The following is a 17,333-nucleotide window of genomic DNA, read 5'->3' on the forward strand; positions in this document are numbered from 1 at the left end:
TCTACGAATGTGTGATTCAGACTGGGAAAAACACGTTTTGTGTATATGTAAAAGTCTGCTTTATCTCCTCTTGAACCATTGAAAACTAAGCTTATTTTCCAAGTTACAGCACTTCACTTTGCAAAACACTAGCTGTGCGTTTATCTTGAAAGTCAACTTCCTACTAGTTTTACCCCCTTGGAAAGAACAGAGTTCGCCAAAGAATGAGAGATTCAGACTGGCAAACCCATGTTTGACTATATTGAAAAGTCTGCTTTTTAGCCTGTAGAACCACTTAAAAATAAGCTTATTCGCCGAATAACAGAAATTCTCTTTGCAAAACACAAGCTGTGTGTTTAACTTGAAAGTCAACTTCCTACAAGCTTTTCCCGCTAGGAACGAACAGAATTCGCCAAAGAATGTTTGATTCAGACTGGGAAAACCTTGTTTTGTCTATCTTGAAAAGTCTGCTTTTTACTCTCTAGAACCACTTAAAACTAATCTTATTCACCAAGTAACACCTTTCCCTTTGCAAATCACTAGCTGTGTGTTTATCTTCAAAGTCATGTTCCTACAAGCTTTTCCCGCTTCGAAGGAACAGAATTCGCCTGAGAATGTGTGAGTCAGACAGGGAAACGCACTTTTTTTCTATATAGAAAAGTCTGCTTTTTATCTTCTAGGACCATTTAAAACAAAGCTTATAGGCCAAGTAACAGCAATTCAATTTGCAAATCACTAATTGTGTGTTTATCTTCAAAGTTAACTTCCTACTAGCTTTTCCTGCTTGGTTGGAACAGAATTCACCAAAGAATGAGAGATTGAGACTGGGAAAACCTTCTTTAGTCTATATAGAATAGAATGCTTTTTACCATCTAGAACTACTTAAAACTAAGCTTAATCGCCAAGTAAGAACAATTCGCTTTGCAAAACACTCACTGGGTGTTTATCTTCAAAGTCAACTTCCTACAAGCTTTTCCTGCTGGAAGGAACAGAATTCTCCAAGGAATGTTCGATTCAGACTGGGAAACCCATGTTTTGTCAATATTGAAAAGTGTCCTTTTTACCCTCTAGAACCACTTAAAACTAAGCTTATTCGCCAAGTAACAGCCATTCACTTTGCAAATCAGTAGCTTTGTGTTCAGCTTCAAAGTCAAGTTCCTACAAGCTTTTCCCGCTTGGAAGGAACAGAATTCGCCAAAGAATAAGATATTGAGACTGGGAAAAGCTTTTTTACTCTATATAAAAAAGTACGCTTTTTATCATCTAGAATTACGTAAAACTAAGCTTAATCGCCAAGTAAGGACAATTCAGTTTTTAAAACATTAGATGTGTTTTTATGTTCAAAGCCAACTTCCTACAAACTTTTTCCGCTTGAAACAAGCACGATTCGCCTAAGAATGTGTGATTCAGACTGGGAAAAGCATGTTTTGTCTATATAGAAAAGTATGCTTTTTAACCCTCTAGAACCACTTAAAATTAAGCTTATTGGCCACGTAACAGCAATTCACTTTGCAAAACACTAGCTGTGCGTTTATCTACAAAGTCAACTTCCTACAAGCTTTACCCGATTGGAAGGAACAGAATTCGCCAAAGAATGAAAGATTAAGAATGGGAAACCCATGTTTTGGCTATATTGAAATCCTGCTTCTTACCCTCTAGAACCACTTAAAACTAAGCTTATTCGCCTAGTAACAGCAATTCCCTTTGCAAAACACTAGCTGTGTGTTTATCTTCAATGTCAAGTTCCTACAAGCTTTACCCGCTTGGAACGAACAGAATTCGCCAAAGAGTGAGAGATTGAGACTGGGAAAAGCTTTTTTAGACTATATAGATAAGTCTGCTTTTTACCATCTAGAACTACTTAAAACTAAGCTTAGTCTCCAAGTAAGAACAATTCACTTTGTAAAACACTAGCTGTGTGTTTATATTCAAAGTCAACTTCCTACAAACATTTTCCGCTTGGACCAAACACGATTCGCCTAAGAATGTGTGATTCAGTCTTGGAAATGCATGTTTTGTCTATATAGAAAAGTATGCTTTTTGCCTTCTAGGACCACTGAATACTAAGCTTAATCGTCACATAAGAACGATTCACTTTGTAAAACACTAGCTGCGTGTTTTTCTTCAAAGTCACCTTCCTACAAACCTTTCCCGCTTGGAACGGACACGATTCGCCAAAGAATGTGTGGTTCAGACTGGGAAAGGCATGTTTTGGCTTACATTAAAGTCTGCTTTTTCGCCTCTAGAACCACTGACAACTAAGCTTATTGGCCAAGTAACAGTAATTCACTTTGCAAAACACTAGCTGTGTGTTTATATTCAAAGTCAACTTCCTATATGTTTTTCCCGCTTTGAATGAACAGTTTTCGCCAAAGAATGAGAGATTCAGACTGGGAAAACCAGGTTATGTCTATATTGAAAAGTCTGCTTTTTACCCTCTAGAGCCACTTGAAACTAAGCATATTGGCCAAATAACACCATTCAATATGCAAATCACTAGCTCTGTTTTTATCTTCAAAGTCAAATTCCTACAAGCTTTTACCACTTGGATGGAACACAATTCGCCTAAGAATGTGCGAATCAGACTGCGAAAGGCATGTTTTATCTATATAGAAAAGTATGCTTTTTACCATCTAGAACCACTTAAAATTAAGCTTATTGGCCAAGTAACAGCAATTCGCTTTGTAAACTAGCTGTGCGTTTATCTTCAAAGTCAACTTCCTACAAGCTTTACCCAATTGGAAGGAACAGAATTCTCCAAAGAATGAGAGACTTATACTGGGAAAAGTTTTTTTTTTTTTTTGTCTATATAGAAAAGTATGCTTTTTACCATCTAGAACTTCTTAAAACTAAGCTTAATCCCCAAGTAAGAACAATTCACTTTGTAAAACACTAGCTGTGTGTATATCTTCAAAGTCAACTTCATCCAAACTTTTCCCGATTGGAACGAACACGATTCCTCTAACACGTTTTGTGTATGTATAAAAGTCTGCTTTTTCTCCTCTTGAACCACTGAAAACTAAGCTTATTTTTCAAGTAACAACACTTGACTTTGCAAAACACTAGCTGTGCGTTTATCTTGAAAGTCAACTTCCTACAAGCTTTACCCCTTTGGAAAGAACAGAATTCACAAAAGAATGAGAGATTCAGACTGGGAAAGCCATGTTTTTCTATATTAATAAGTCTGCTTTTTACCCTCTAGAACCACTTAAAACTAATCTTATTCACCAAATAACAGCCATTCACTTTGCAAATCCCTAGCTGTGTGTTTATCTTCAATGTCATTTTCCTGCAAGCTTTTCTCGTATGGAACGAACAGAATTCGCCAAAGAATGAGAGATTGAGACAGGGAAAAGCTTTTTCAGTCTATATAGAAAAGTATGCTTTTTACCTTCTTGGACCACTTAAAACTGAGCTTATTGGCCAAGTAACAGCAATTCACTTTGCAAAACACTAGCTGTGTGTTTATCTTCAAAGTCAACTTCCTCCAAACTTTTCCCGATTGGAAAGAACACGATTCCTCTACGAATGTGTGATTCAGACTGGGAAAAACACGTTTTGTGTATATGTAAAAGTCTGCTTTATCTCCTCTTGAACCATTGAAAACTAAGCTTATTTTCCAAGTTACACCACTTCACTTTGCAAAACACTAGCTGTGCGTTTATCTTGAAAGTCAACTTCCTACTAGTTTTACCCCCTTGGAAAGAACAGAGTTCGCCAAAGAATGAGAGATTCAGACTGGCAAACCCATGTTTGACTATATTGAAAAGTCTGCTTTTTAGCCTGTAGAACCACTTAAAAATAAGCTTATTCGCCGAATAACAGAAATTCTCTTTGCAAAACACAAGCTGTGTGTTTAACTTGAAAGTCAACTTCCTACAAGCTTTTCCTGCTAGGAACGAACAGAATTCGCCAAAGAATGTTTGATTCAGACTGGGAAAACCTTGTTTTGTCTATCTTGAAAAGTCTGCTTTTTACTCTCTAGAACCACTTAAAACTAATCTTATTCACCAAGTAACACCTTTCCCTTTGCAAATCACTAGCTGTGTGTTTATCTTCAAAGTCATGTTCCTACAAGCTTTTCCCGCTTCGAAGGAACAGAATTCGCCTGAGAATGTGTGAGTCAGACAGGGAAACGCACTTTTTTTCTATATAGAAAAGTCTGCTTTTTATCTTCTAGGACCATTTAAAACAAAGCTTATAGGCCAAGTAACAGCAATTCAATTTGCAAATCACTAATTGTGTGTTTATCTTCAAAGTTAACTTCCTACTAGCTTTTCCTGCTTGGTTGGAACAGAATTCACCAAAGAATGAGAGATTGAGACTGGGAAAACCTTCTTTAGTCTATATAGAATAGAATGCTTTTTACCATCTAGAACTACTTAAAACTAAGCTTAATCGCCAAGTAAGAACAATTCGCTTTGCAAAACACTCACTGGGTGTTTATCTTCAAAGTCAACTTCCTACAAGCTTTTCCTGCTGGAAGGAACAGAACTCTCCAGGGAATGTTCGATTCAGACTGGGAAACCCATGTTTTGTCAATATTGAAAAGTGTCCTTTTTACCCTCTAGAACCACTTAAAACTAAGCTTATTCGCCAAGTAACAGCCATTCACTTTGCAAATCAGTAGCTTTGTGTTCAGCTTCAAAGTCAAGTTCCTACAAGCTTTTCCCGCTTGGAAGGAACAGAATTCGCCAAAGAATAAGATATTGAGACTGGGAAAAGCTTTTTTACTCTATATAAAAAAGTACGCTTTTTATCATCTAGAATTACGTAAAACTAAGCTTAATCGCCAAGTAAGGACAATTCAGTTTTTAAAACATTAGATGTGTTTTTATGTTCAAAGCCAACTTCCTACAAACTTTTTCCGCTTGAAACAAGCACGATTCGCCTAAGAATGTGTGATTCAGACTGGGAAAAGCATGTTTTGTCTATATAGAAAAGTATGCTTTTTACCTTCTAGGACCACTCAATAATAAGCTTAATCGCCAAGTAAGAACAATTCACTTTGTAAAACACTATCTGTGTGTTTATATTCAAAGTCAACTTCCTACAAACATTTTCCGCTTGGACCAAACACGATTCGCCTAAGAATGTGTGATTCAGTCTTGGAAATGCATGTTTTGTCTATATAGAAAAGTATGCTTTTTGCCTTCTAGGACCACTGAATACTAAGCTTAATCGTCACATAAGAACGATTCACTTTGTAAAACACTAGCTGCGTGTTTTTCTTCAAAGTCACCTTCCTACAAACCTTTCCCGCTTGGAACGGACACGATTCGCCAAAGAATGTGTGGTTCAGACTGGGAAAGGCATGTTTTGGCTTACATTAAAGTCTGCTTTTTCGCCTCTAGAACCACTGACAACTAAGCTTATTGGCCAAGTAACAGTAATTCACTTTGCAAAACACTAGCTGTGTGTTTATATTCAAAGTCAACTTCCTATATGTTTTTCCCGCTTTGAATGAACAGTTTTCGCCAAAGAATGAGAGATTCAGACTGGGAAAACCAGGTTATGTCTATATTGAAAAGTCTGCTTTTTACCCTCTAGAGCCACTTGAAACTAAGCATATTGGCCAAATAACACCATTCAATATGCAAATCACTAGCTCTGTTTTTATCTTCAAAGTCAAATTCCTACAAGCTTTTACCACTTGGATGGAACACAATTCGCCTAAGAATGTGCGAATCAGACTGCGAAAGGCATGTTTTATCTATATAGAAAAGTATGCTTTTTACCATCTAGAACCACTTAAAATTAAGCTTATTGGCCAAGTAACAGCAATTCGCTTTGTAAACTAGCTGTGCGTTTATCTTCAAAGTCAACTTCCTACAAGCTTTACCCAATTGGAAGGAACAGAATTCTCCAAAGAATGAGAGACTTATACTGGGAAAAGTTTTTTTTTTTTTTTTTGTCTATATAGAAAAGTATGCTTTTTACCATCTAGAACTTCTTAAAACTAAGCTTAATCCCCAAGTAAGAACAATTCACTTTGTAAAACACTAGCTGTGTGTATATCTTCAAAGTCAACTTCCTCCAAACTTTTCCCGATTGGAACGAACACGATTCCTCTAACACGTTTTGTGTATGTATAAAAGTCTGCTTTTTCTCCTCTTGAACCACTGAAAACTAAGCTTATTTTTCAAGTAACAACACTTGACTTTGCAAAACACTAGCTGTGCGTTTATCTTGAAAGTCAACTTCCTACAAGCTTTACCCCTTTGGAAAGAACAGAATTCACAAAAGAATGAGAGATTCAGACTGGGAAAGCCATGTTTTTCTATATTAATAAGTCTGCTTTTTACCCTATAGAACCACTTAAAACTAATCTTATTCACCAAATAACAGCCATTCACTTTGCAAATCCCTAGCTGTGTGTTTATCTTCAATGTCATTTTCCTGCAAGCTTTTCTCTTATGGAACGAACAGAATTCGCCAAAGAATGAGAGATTGAGACAGGGAAAAGCTTTTTCAGTCTATATAGAAAAGTATGCTTTTTACCTTCTTGGACCACTTAAAACTGAGCTTATTGGCCAAGTAACAGCAATTCACTTTGCAAAACACTAGCTGTGTGTTTATCTTCAAAGTCAACTTCCTCCAAACTTTTCCCGATTGGAAAGAACACGATTCCTCTACGAATGTGTGATTCAGACTGGGAAAAACACGTTTTGTGTATATGTAAAAGTCTGCTTTATCTCCTCTTGAACCATTGAAAACTAAGCTTATTTTCCAAGTTACAGCACTTCACTTTGCAAAACACTAGCTGTGCGTTTATCTTGAAAGTCAACTTCCTACTAGTTTTACCCCCTTGGAAAGAACAGAGTTCGCCAAAGAATGAGAGATTCAGACTGGCAAACCCATGTTTGACTATATTGAAAAGTCTGCTTTTTAGCCTGTAGAACCACTTAAAAATAAGCTTATTCGCCGAATAACAGAAATTCTCTTTGCAAAACACAAGCTGTGTGTTTAACTTGAAAGTCAACTTCCTACAAGCTTTTCCCGCTAGGAACGAACAGAATTCGCCAAAGAATGTTTGATTCAGACTGGGAAAACCTTGTTTTGTCTATCTTGAAAAGTCTGCTTTTTACTCTCTAGAACCACTTAAAACTAATCTTATTCACCAAGTAACACCTTTCCCTTTGCAAATCACTAGCTGTGTGTTTATCTTCAAAGTCATGTTCCTACAAGCTTTTCCCGCTTCGAAGGAACAGAATTCGCCTGAGAATGTGTGAGTCAGACAGGGAAACGCACTTTTTTTCTATATAGAAAAGTCTGCTTTTTATCTTCTAGGACCATTTAAAACAAAGCTTATAGGCCAAGTAACAGCAATTCAATTTGCAAATCACTAATTGTGTGTTTATCTTCAAAGTTAACTTCCTACTAGCTTTTCCTGCTTGGTTGGAACAGAATTCACCAAAGAATGAGAGATTGAGACTGGGAAAACCTTCTTTAGTCTATATAGAATAGAATGCTTTTTACCATCTAGAACTACTTAAAACTAAGCTTAATCGCCAAGTAAGAACAATTCGCTTTGCAAAACACTCACTGGGTGTTTATCTTCAAAGTCAACTTCCTACAAGCTTTTCCTGCTGGAAGGAACAGAATTCTCCAAGGAATGTTCGATTCAGACTGGGAAACCCATGTTTTGTCAATATTGAAAAGTGTCCTTTTTACCCTCTAGAACCACTTAAAACTAAGCTTATTCGCCAAGTAACAGCCATTCACTTTGCAAATCAGTAGCTTTGTGTTCAGCTTCAAAGTCAAGTTCCTACAAGCTTTTCCCGCTTGGAAGGAACAGAATTCGCCAAAGAATAAGATATTGAGACTGGGAAAAGCTTTTTTACTCTATATAAAAAAGTACGCTTTTTATCATCTAGAATTACGTAAAACTAAGCTTAATCGCCAAGTAAGGACAATTCAGTTTTTAAAACATTAGATGTGTTTTTATGTTCAAAGCCAACTTCCTACAAACTTTTTCCGCTTGAAACAAGCACGATTCGCCTAAGAATGTGTGATTCAGACTGGGAAAAGCATGTTTTGTCTATATAGAAAAGTATGCTTTTTAACCCTCTAGAACCACTTAAAATTAAGCTTATTGGCCACGTAACAGCAATTCACTTTGCAAAACACTAGCTGTGCGTTTATCTACAAAGTCAACTTCCTACAAGCTTTACCCGATTGGAAGGAACAGAATTCGCCAAAGAATGAAAGATTAAGAATGGGAAACCCATGTTTTGGCTATATTGAAATCCTGCTTCTTACCCTCTAGAACCACTTAAAACTAAGCTTATTCGCCTAGTAACAGCAATTCCCTTTGCAAAACACTAGCTGTGTGTTTATCTTCAATGTCAAGTTCCTACAAGCTTTACCCGCTTGGAACGAACAGAATTCGCCAAAGAGTGAGAGATTGAGACTGGGAAAAGCTTTTTTAGACTATATAGATAAGTCTGCTTTTTACCATCTAGAACTACTTAAAACTAAGCTTAGTCTCCAAGTAAGAACAATTCACTTTGTAAAACACTAGCTGTGTGTTTATATTCAAAGTCAACTTCCTACAAACATTTTCCGCTTGGACCAAACACGATTCGCCTAAGAATGTGTGATTCAGTCTTGGAAATGCATGTTTTGTCTATATAGAAAAGTATGCTTTTTGCCTTCTAGGACCACTGAATACTAAGCTTAATCGTCACATGAGAACGATTCACTTTGTAAAACACTAGCTGCGTGTTTTTCTTCAAAGTCACCTTCCTACAAACCTTTCCCGCTTGGAACGGACACGATTCGCCAAAGAATGTGTGGTTCAGACTGGGAAAGGCATGTTTTGGCTTACATTAAAGTCTGCTTTTTCGCCTCTAGAACCACTGACAACTAAGCTTATTGGCCAAGTAACAGTAATTCACTTTGCAAAACACTAGCTGTGTGTTTATATTCAAAGTCAACTTCCTATATGTTTTTCCCGCTTTGAATGAACAGTTTTCGCCAAAGAATGAGAGATTCAGACTGGGAAAACCAGGTTATGTCTATATTGAAAAGTCTGCTTTTTACCCTCTAGAGCCACTTGAAACTAAGCATATTGGCAAAATAACACCATTCAATATGCAAATCACTAGCTCTGTTTTTATCTTCAAAGTCAAATTCCTACGAGCTTTTACCACTTGGATGGAACACAATTCGCCTAAGAATGTGCGAATCAGACTGCGAAAGGCATGTTTTATCTATATGAAAAGTATGCTTTTTACCATCTAGAACCACTTAAAATTAAGCTTATTGGCCAAGTAACAGCAATTCGCTTTGTAAACTAGCTGTGCGTTTATCTTCAAAGTCAACTTCCTACAAGCTTTACCCAATTGGAAGGAACAGAATTCTCCAAAGAATGAGAGACTTATACTGGGAAAAGTTTTTTTTTTTTTTTGTCTATATAGAAAAGTATGCTTTTTACCATCTAGAACTTCTTAAAACTAAGCTTAATCCCCAAGTAAGAACAATTCACTTTGTAAAACACTAGCTGTGTGTATATCTTCAAAGTCAACTTCATCCAAACTTTTCCCGATTGGAACGAACACGATTCCTCTAACACGTTTTGTGTATGTATAAAAGTCTGCTTTTTCTCCTCTTGAACCACTGAAAACTAAGCTTATTTTTCAAGTAACAACACTTGACTTTGCAAAACACTAGCTGTGCGTTTATCTTGAAAGTCAACTTCCTACAAGCTTTACCCCTTTGGAAAGAACAGAATTCACAAAAGAATGAGAGATTCAGACTGGGAAAGCCATGTTTTTCTATATTAATAAGTCTGCTTTTTACCCTCTAGAACCACTTAAAACTAATCTTATTCACCAAATAACAGCCATTCACTTTGCAAATCCCTAGCTGTGTGTTTATCTTCAATGTCATTTTCCTGCAAGCTTTTCTCGTATGGAACGAACAGAATTCGCCAAAGAATGAGAGATTGAGACAGGGAAAAGCTTTTTCAGTCTATATAGAAAAGTATGCTTTTTACCTTCTTGGACCACTTAAAACTGAGCTTATTGGCCAAGTAACAGCAATTCACTTTGCAAAACACTAGCTGTGTGTTTATCTTCAAAGTCAACTTCCTCCAAACTTTTCCCGATTGGAAAGAACACGATTCCTCTACGAATGTGTGATTCAGACTGGGAAAAACACGTTTTGTGTATATGTAAAAGTCTGCTTTATCTCCTCTTGAACCATTGAAAACTAAGCTTATTTTCCAAGTTACACCACTTCACTTTGCAAAACACTAGCTGTGCGTTTATCTTGAAAGTCAACTTCCTACTAGTTTTACCCCCTTGGAAAGAACAGAGTTCGCCAAAGAATGAGAGATTCAGACTGGCAAACCCATGTTTGACTATATTGAAAAGTCTGCTTTTTAGCCTGTAGAACCACTTAAAAATAAGCTTATTCGCCGAATAACAGAAATTCTCTTTGCAAAACACAAGCTGTGTGTTTAACTTGAAAGTCAACTTCCTACAAGCTTTTCCTGCTAGGAACGAACAGAATTCGCCAAAGAATGTTTGATTCAGACTGGGAAAACCTTGTTTTGTCTATCTTGAAAAGTCTGCTTTTTACTCTCTAGAACCACTTAAAACTAATCTTATTCACCAAGTAACACCTTTCCCTTTGCAAATCACTAGCTGTGTGTTTATCTTCAAAGTCATGTTCCTACAAGCTTTTCCCGCTTCGAAGGAACAGAATTCGCCTGAGAATGTGTGAGTCAGACAGGGAAACGCACTTTTTTTCTATATAGAAAAGTCTGCTTTTTATCTTCTAGGACCATTTAAAACAAAGCTTATAGGCCAAGTAACAGCAATTCAATTTGCAAATCACTAATTGTGTGTTTATCTTCAAAGTTAACTTCCTACTAGCTTTTCCTGCTTGGTTGGAACAGAATTCACCAAAGAATGAGAGATTGAGACTGGGAAAACCTTCTTTAGTCTATATAGAATAGAATGCTTTTTACCATCTAGAACTACTTAAAACTAAGCTTAATCGCCAAGTAAGAACAATTCGCTTTGCAAAACACTCACTGGGTGTTTATCTTCAAAGTCAACTTCCTACAAGCTTTTCCTGCTGGAAGGAACAGAATTCTCCAGGGAATGTTCGATTCAGACTGGGAAACCCATGTTTTGTCAATATTGAAAAGTGTCCTTTTTACCCTCTAGAACCACTTAAAACTAAGCTTATTCGCCAAGTAACAGCCATTCACTTTGCAAATCAGTAGCTTTGTGTTCAGCTTCAAAGTCAAGTTCCTACAAGCTTTTCCCGCTTGGAAGGAACAGAATTCGCCAAAGAATAAGATATTGAGACTGGGAAAAGCTTTTTTACTCTATATAAAAAAGTACGCTTTTTATCATCTAGAATTACGTAAAACTAAGCTTAATCGCCAAGTAAGGACAATTCAGTTTTTAAAACATTAGATGTGTTTTTATGTTCAAAGCCAACTTCCTACAAACTTTTTCCGCTTGAAACAAGCACGATTCGCCTAAGAATGTGTGATTCAGACTGGGAAAAGCATGTTTTGTCTATATAGAAAAGTATGCTTTTTACCTTCTAGGACCACTCAATAATAAGCTTAATCGCCAAGTAAGAACAATTCACTTTGTAAAACACTATCTGTGTGTTTATCTTCAAAGTCAACTTCCTGCAAACTTTTCCCGCTTGGAACGAACATGATTAGCCAAAGAATGAGAGATTCTGACTGGGAAAACCAGGTAATGTCTATATTGAAAAGTCTGCTTTTTACCCTCTAGAGCCACTTAAAACTAAGCATATTCACCAAATAACATGATTCAATTTGCAAATCAATAGGTCTCTGTTTATCTTCAAAGTCAAATTCCTACAAGCTTTTCCCACTTGGATGGAACAGAGTTCGCCGAAGAATGTTTGATTCAGACTGCGAAAGGCATGATTTGTCTATATAGAAAAGTATGCTTTTAAACCCTCTAGAACCACTTAAAATTAAGCTTATTGGCCACGTAACAGCAATTCACTTTGCAAAACACTAGCTGTGCGTTTATCTACAAAGTCAACTTCCTACAAGCTTTACCCAATTGGAAGGAACAGAATTCGCCAAAGAATGAAAGATTAAGAATGGGAAACCCATGTTTTGGCTATATTGAAATCCTGCTTCTTACCCTCTAGAACCACTTAAAACTAAGCTTATTCACCTAGTAACAGCAATTCCCTTTGCAAAACACTAGCTGTGTGTTTATCTTCAATGTCAAGTTCCTACAAGGTTTACCCGCTTGGAACGAACAAAATTCGCCAAAGAGTGAGAGATTGAGACTGGGAAAAGCTTTTTTAGACTATATAGATAAGTCTGCTTTTTACCATCTAGAACTACTTAAAACTAAGCTTAGCCTCCAAGTAAGAACAATTCACTTTGTAAAACACTAGCTGTGTGTTTATATTCAAAGTCAACTTCCTACAAACATTTTCCGCTTGGACCAAACACGATTCGCCTAAGAATGTGTGATTCAGTCTTGGAAATGCATGTTTTGTCTATATAGAAAAGTATGCTTTTTGCCTTCTAGGACCACTGAATACTAAGCTTAATCGTCACATAAGAACGATTCACTTTGTAAAACACTAGCTGCGTGTTTTTCTTCAAAGTCACCTTCCTACAAACCTTTCCCGCTTGGAACGGACACGATTCGCCAAAGAATGTGTGGTTCAGACTGGGAAAGGCATGTTTTGGCTTACATTAAAGTCTGCTTTTTCGCCTCTAGAACCACTGACAACTAAGCTTATTGGCCAAGTAACAGTAATTCACTTTGCAAAACACTAGCTGTGTGTTTATATTCAAAGTCAACTTCCTATATGTTTTTCCCGCTTTGAATGAACAGTTTTCGCCAAAGAATGAGAGATTCAGACTGGGAAAACCAGGTTATGTCTATATTGAAAAGTCTGCTTTTTACCCTCTAGAGCCACTTGAAACTAAGCATATTGGCCAAATAACACCATTCAATATGCAAATCACTAGCTCTGTTTTTATCTTCAAAGTCAAATTCCTACAAGCTTTTACCACTTGGATGGAACACAATTCGCCTAAGAATGTGCGAATCAGACTGCGAAAGGCATGTTTTATCTATATAGAAAAGTATGCTTTTTACCATCTAGAACCACTTAAAATTAAGCTTATTGGCCAAGTAACAGCAATTCGCTTTGTAAACTAGCTGTGCGTTTATCTTCAAAGTCAACTTCCTACAAGCTTTACCCAATTGGAAGGAACAGAATTCTCCAAAGAATGAGAGACTTATACTGGGAAAAGTTTTTTTTTTTTTTTTGTCTATATAGAAAAGTATGCTTTTTACCATCTAGAACTTCTTAAAACTAAGCTTAATCCCCAAGTAAGAACAATTCACTTTGTAAAACACTAGCTGTGTGTATATCTTCAAAGTCAACTTCCTCCAAACTTTTCCCGATTGGAACGAACACGATTCCTCTAACACGTTTTGTGTATGTATAAAAGTCTGCTTTTTCTCCTCTTGAACCACTGAAAACTAAGCTTATTTTTCAAGTAACAACACTTGACTTTGCAAAACACTAGCTGTGCGTTTATCTTGAAAGTCAACTTCCTACAAGCTTTACCCCTTTGGAAAGAACAGAATTCACAAAAGAATGAGAGATTCAGACTGGGAAAGCCATGTTTTTCTATATTAATAAGTCTGCTTTTTACCCTCTAGAACCACTTAAAACTAATCTTATTCACCAAATAACAGCCATTCACTTTGCAAATCCCTAGCTGTGTGTTTATCTTCAATGTCATTTTCCTGCAAGCTTTTCTCGTATGGAACGAACAGAATTCGCCAAAGAATGAGAGATTGAGACAGGGAAAAGCTTTTTCAGTCTATATAGAAAAGTATGCTTTTTACCTTCTTGGACCACTTAAAACTGAGCTTATTGGCCAAGTAACAGCAATTCACTTTGCAAAACACTAGCTGTGTGTTTATCTTCAAAGTCAACTTCCTCCAAACTTTTCCCGATTGGAAAGAACACGATTCCTCTACGAATGTGTGATTCAGACTGGGAAAAACACGTTTTGTGTATATGTAAAAGTCTGCTTTATCTCCTCTTGAACCATTGAAAACTAAGCTTATTTTCCAAGTTACACCACTTCACTTTGCAAAACACTAGCTGTGCGTTTATCTTGAAAGTCAACTTCCTACTAGTTTTACCCCCTTGGAAAGAACAGAGTTCGCCAAAGAATGAGAGATTCAGACTGGCAAACCCATGTTTGACTATATTGAAAAGTCTGCTTTTTAGCCTGTAGAACCACTTAAAAATAAGCTTATTCGCCGAATAACAGAAATTCTCTTTGCAAAACACAAGCTGTGTGTTTAACTTGAAAGTCAACTTCCTACAAGCTTTTCCTGCTAGGAACGAACAGAATTCGCCAAAGAATGTTTGATTCAGACTGGGAAAACCTTGTTTTGTCTATCTTGAAAAGTCTGCTTTTTACTCTCTAGAACCACTTAAAACTAATCTTATTCACCAAGTAACACCTTTCCCTTTGCAAATCACTAGCTGTGTGTTTATCTTCAAAGTCATGTTCCTACAAGCTTTTCCCGCTTCGAAGGAACAGAATTCGCCTGAGAATGTGTGAGTCAGACAGGGAAACGCACTTTTTTTCTATATAGAAAAGTCTGCTTTTTATCTTCTAGGACCATTTAAAACAAAGCTTATAGGCCAAGTAACAGCAATTCAATTTGCAAATCACTAATTGTGTGTTTATCTTCAAAGTTAACTTCCTACTAGCTTTTCCTGCTTGGTTGGAACAGAATTCACCAAAGAATGAGAGATTGAGACTGGGAAAACCTTCTTTAGTCTATATAGAATAGAATGCTTTTTACCATCTAGAACTACTTAAAACTAAGCTTAATCGCCAAGTAAGAACAATTCGCTTTGCAAAACACTCACTGGGTGTTTATCTTCAAAGTCAACTTCCTACAAGCTTTTCCTGCTGGAAGGAACAGAATTCTCCAGGGAATGTTCGATTCAGACTGGGAAACCCATGTTTTGTCAATATTGAAAAGTGTCCTTTTTACCCTCTAGAACCACTTAAAACTAAGCTTATTCGCCAAGTAACAGCCATTCACTTTGCAAATCAGTAGCTTTGTGTTCAGCTTCAAAGTCAAGTTCCTACAAGCTTTTCCCGCTTGGAAGGAACAGAATTCGCCAAAGAATAAGATATTGAGACTGGGAAAAGCTTTTTTACTCTATATAAAAAAGTACGCTTTTTATCATCTAGAATTACGTAAAACTAAGCTTAATCGCCAAGTAAGGACAATTCAGTTTTTAAAACATTAGATGTGTTTTTATGTTCAAAGCCAACTTCCTACAAACTTTTTCCGCTTGAAACAAGCACGATTCGCCTAAGAATGTGTGATTCAGACTGGGAAAAGCATGTTTTGTCTATATAGAAAAGTATGCTTTTTACCTTCTAGGACCACTCAATAATAAGCTTAATCGCCAAGTAAGAACAATTCACTTTGTAAAACACTATCTGTGTGTTTATCTTCAAAGTCAACTTCCTGCAAACTTTTCCCGCTTGGAACGAACATGATTAGCCAAAGAATGAGAGATTCTGACTGGGAAAACCAGGTAATGTCTATATTGAAAAGTCTGCTTTTTACCCTCTAGAGCCACTTAAAACTAAGCATATTCACCAAATAACATGATTCAATTTGCAAATCAATAGGTCTCTGTTTATCTTCAAAGTCAAATTCCTACAAGCTTTTCCCACTTGGATGGAACAGAGTTCGCCGAAGAATGTTTGATTCAGACTGCGAAAGGCATGATTTGTCTATATAGAAAAGTATGCTTTTTAACCCTCTAGAACCACTTAAAATTAAGCTTATTGGCCACGTAACAGCAATTCACTTTGCAAAACACTAGCTGTGCGTTTATCTACAAAGTCAACTTCCTACAAGCTTTACCCGATTGGAAGGAACAGAATTCGCCAAAGAATGAAAGATTAAGAATGGGAAACCCATGTTTTGGCTATATTGAAATCCTGCTTCTTACCCTCTAGAACCACTTAAAACTAAGCTTATTCGCCTAGTAACAGCAATTCCCTTTGCAAAACACTAGCTGTGTGTTTATCTTCAATGTCAAGTTCCTACAAGCTTTACCCGCTTGGAACGAACAGAATTCGCCAAAGAGTGAGAGATTGAGACTGGGAAAAGCTTTTTTAGACTATATAGATAAGTCTGCTTTTTACCATCTAGAACTACTTAAAACTAAGCTTAGCCTCCAAGTAAGAACAATTCACTTTGTAAAACACTAGCTGTGTGTTTATATTCAAAGTCAACTTCCTACAAACATTTTCCGCTTGGACCAAACACGATTCGCCTAAGAATGTGTGATTCAGTCTTGGAAATGCATGTTTTGTCTATATAGAAAAGTATGCTTTTTGCCTTCTAGGACCACTGAATACTAAGCTTAATCGTCACATAAGAACGATTCACTTTGTAAAACACTAGCTGCGTGTTTTTCTTCAAAGTCACCTTCCTACAAACCTTTCCCGCTTGGAACGGACACGATTCGCCAAAGAATGTGTGGTTCAGACTGGGAAAGGCATGTTTTGGCTTACATTAAAGTCTGCTTTTTCGCCTCTAGAACCACTGACAACTAAGCTTATTGGCCAAGTAACAGTAATTCACTTTGCAAAACACTAGCTGTGTGTTTATATTCAAAGTCAACTTCCTATTTGTTTTTCCCCGCTTTGAATGAACAGTTTTCGCCAAAGAATGAGAGATTCAGACTGGGAAAACCAGGTTATGTCTATATTGAAAAGTCTGCTTTTTACCCTCTAGAGCCACTTGAAACTAAGCATATTGGCCAAATAACACCATTCAATATGCAAATCACTAGCTCTGTTTTTATCTTCAAAGTCAAATTCCTACAAGCTTTTACCACTTGGATGGAACACAATTCGCCTAAGAATGTGCGAATCAGACTGCGAAAGGCATGTTTTATCTATATAGAAAAGTATGCTTTTTACCATCTAGAACCACTTAAAATTAAGCTTATTGGCCAAGTAACAGCAATTCGCTTTGTAAACTAGCTGTGCGTTTATCTTCAAAGTCAACTTCCTACAAGCTTTACCCAATTGGAAGGAACAGAATTCTCCAAAGAATGAGAGACTTATACTGGGAAAAGTTTTTTTTTTTTTTTTGTCTATATAGAAAAGTATGCTTTTTACCATCTAGAACTTCTTAAAACTAAGCTTAATCCCCAAGTAAGAACAATTCACTTTGTAAAACACTAGCTGTGTGTATATCTTCAAAGTCAACTTCCTCCAAACTTTTCCCGATTGGAACGAACACGATTCC

This window comes from Rattus norvegicus, chromosome Y, assembly GCF_036323735.1.
Source record: "Rattus norvegicus strain BN/NHsdMcwi chromosome Y, GRCr8, whole genome shotgun sequence".
Lineage (NCBI taxonomy): Eukaryota > Metazoa > Chordata > Mammalia > Rodentia > Muridae > Rattus > Rattus norvegicus.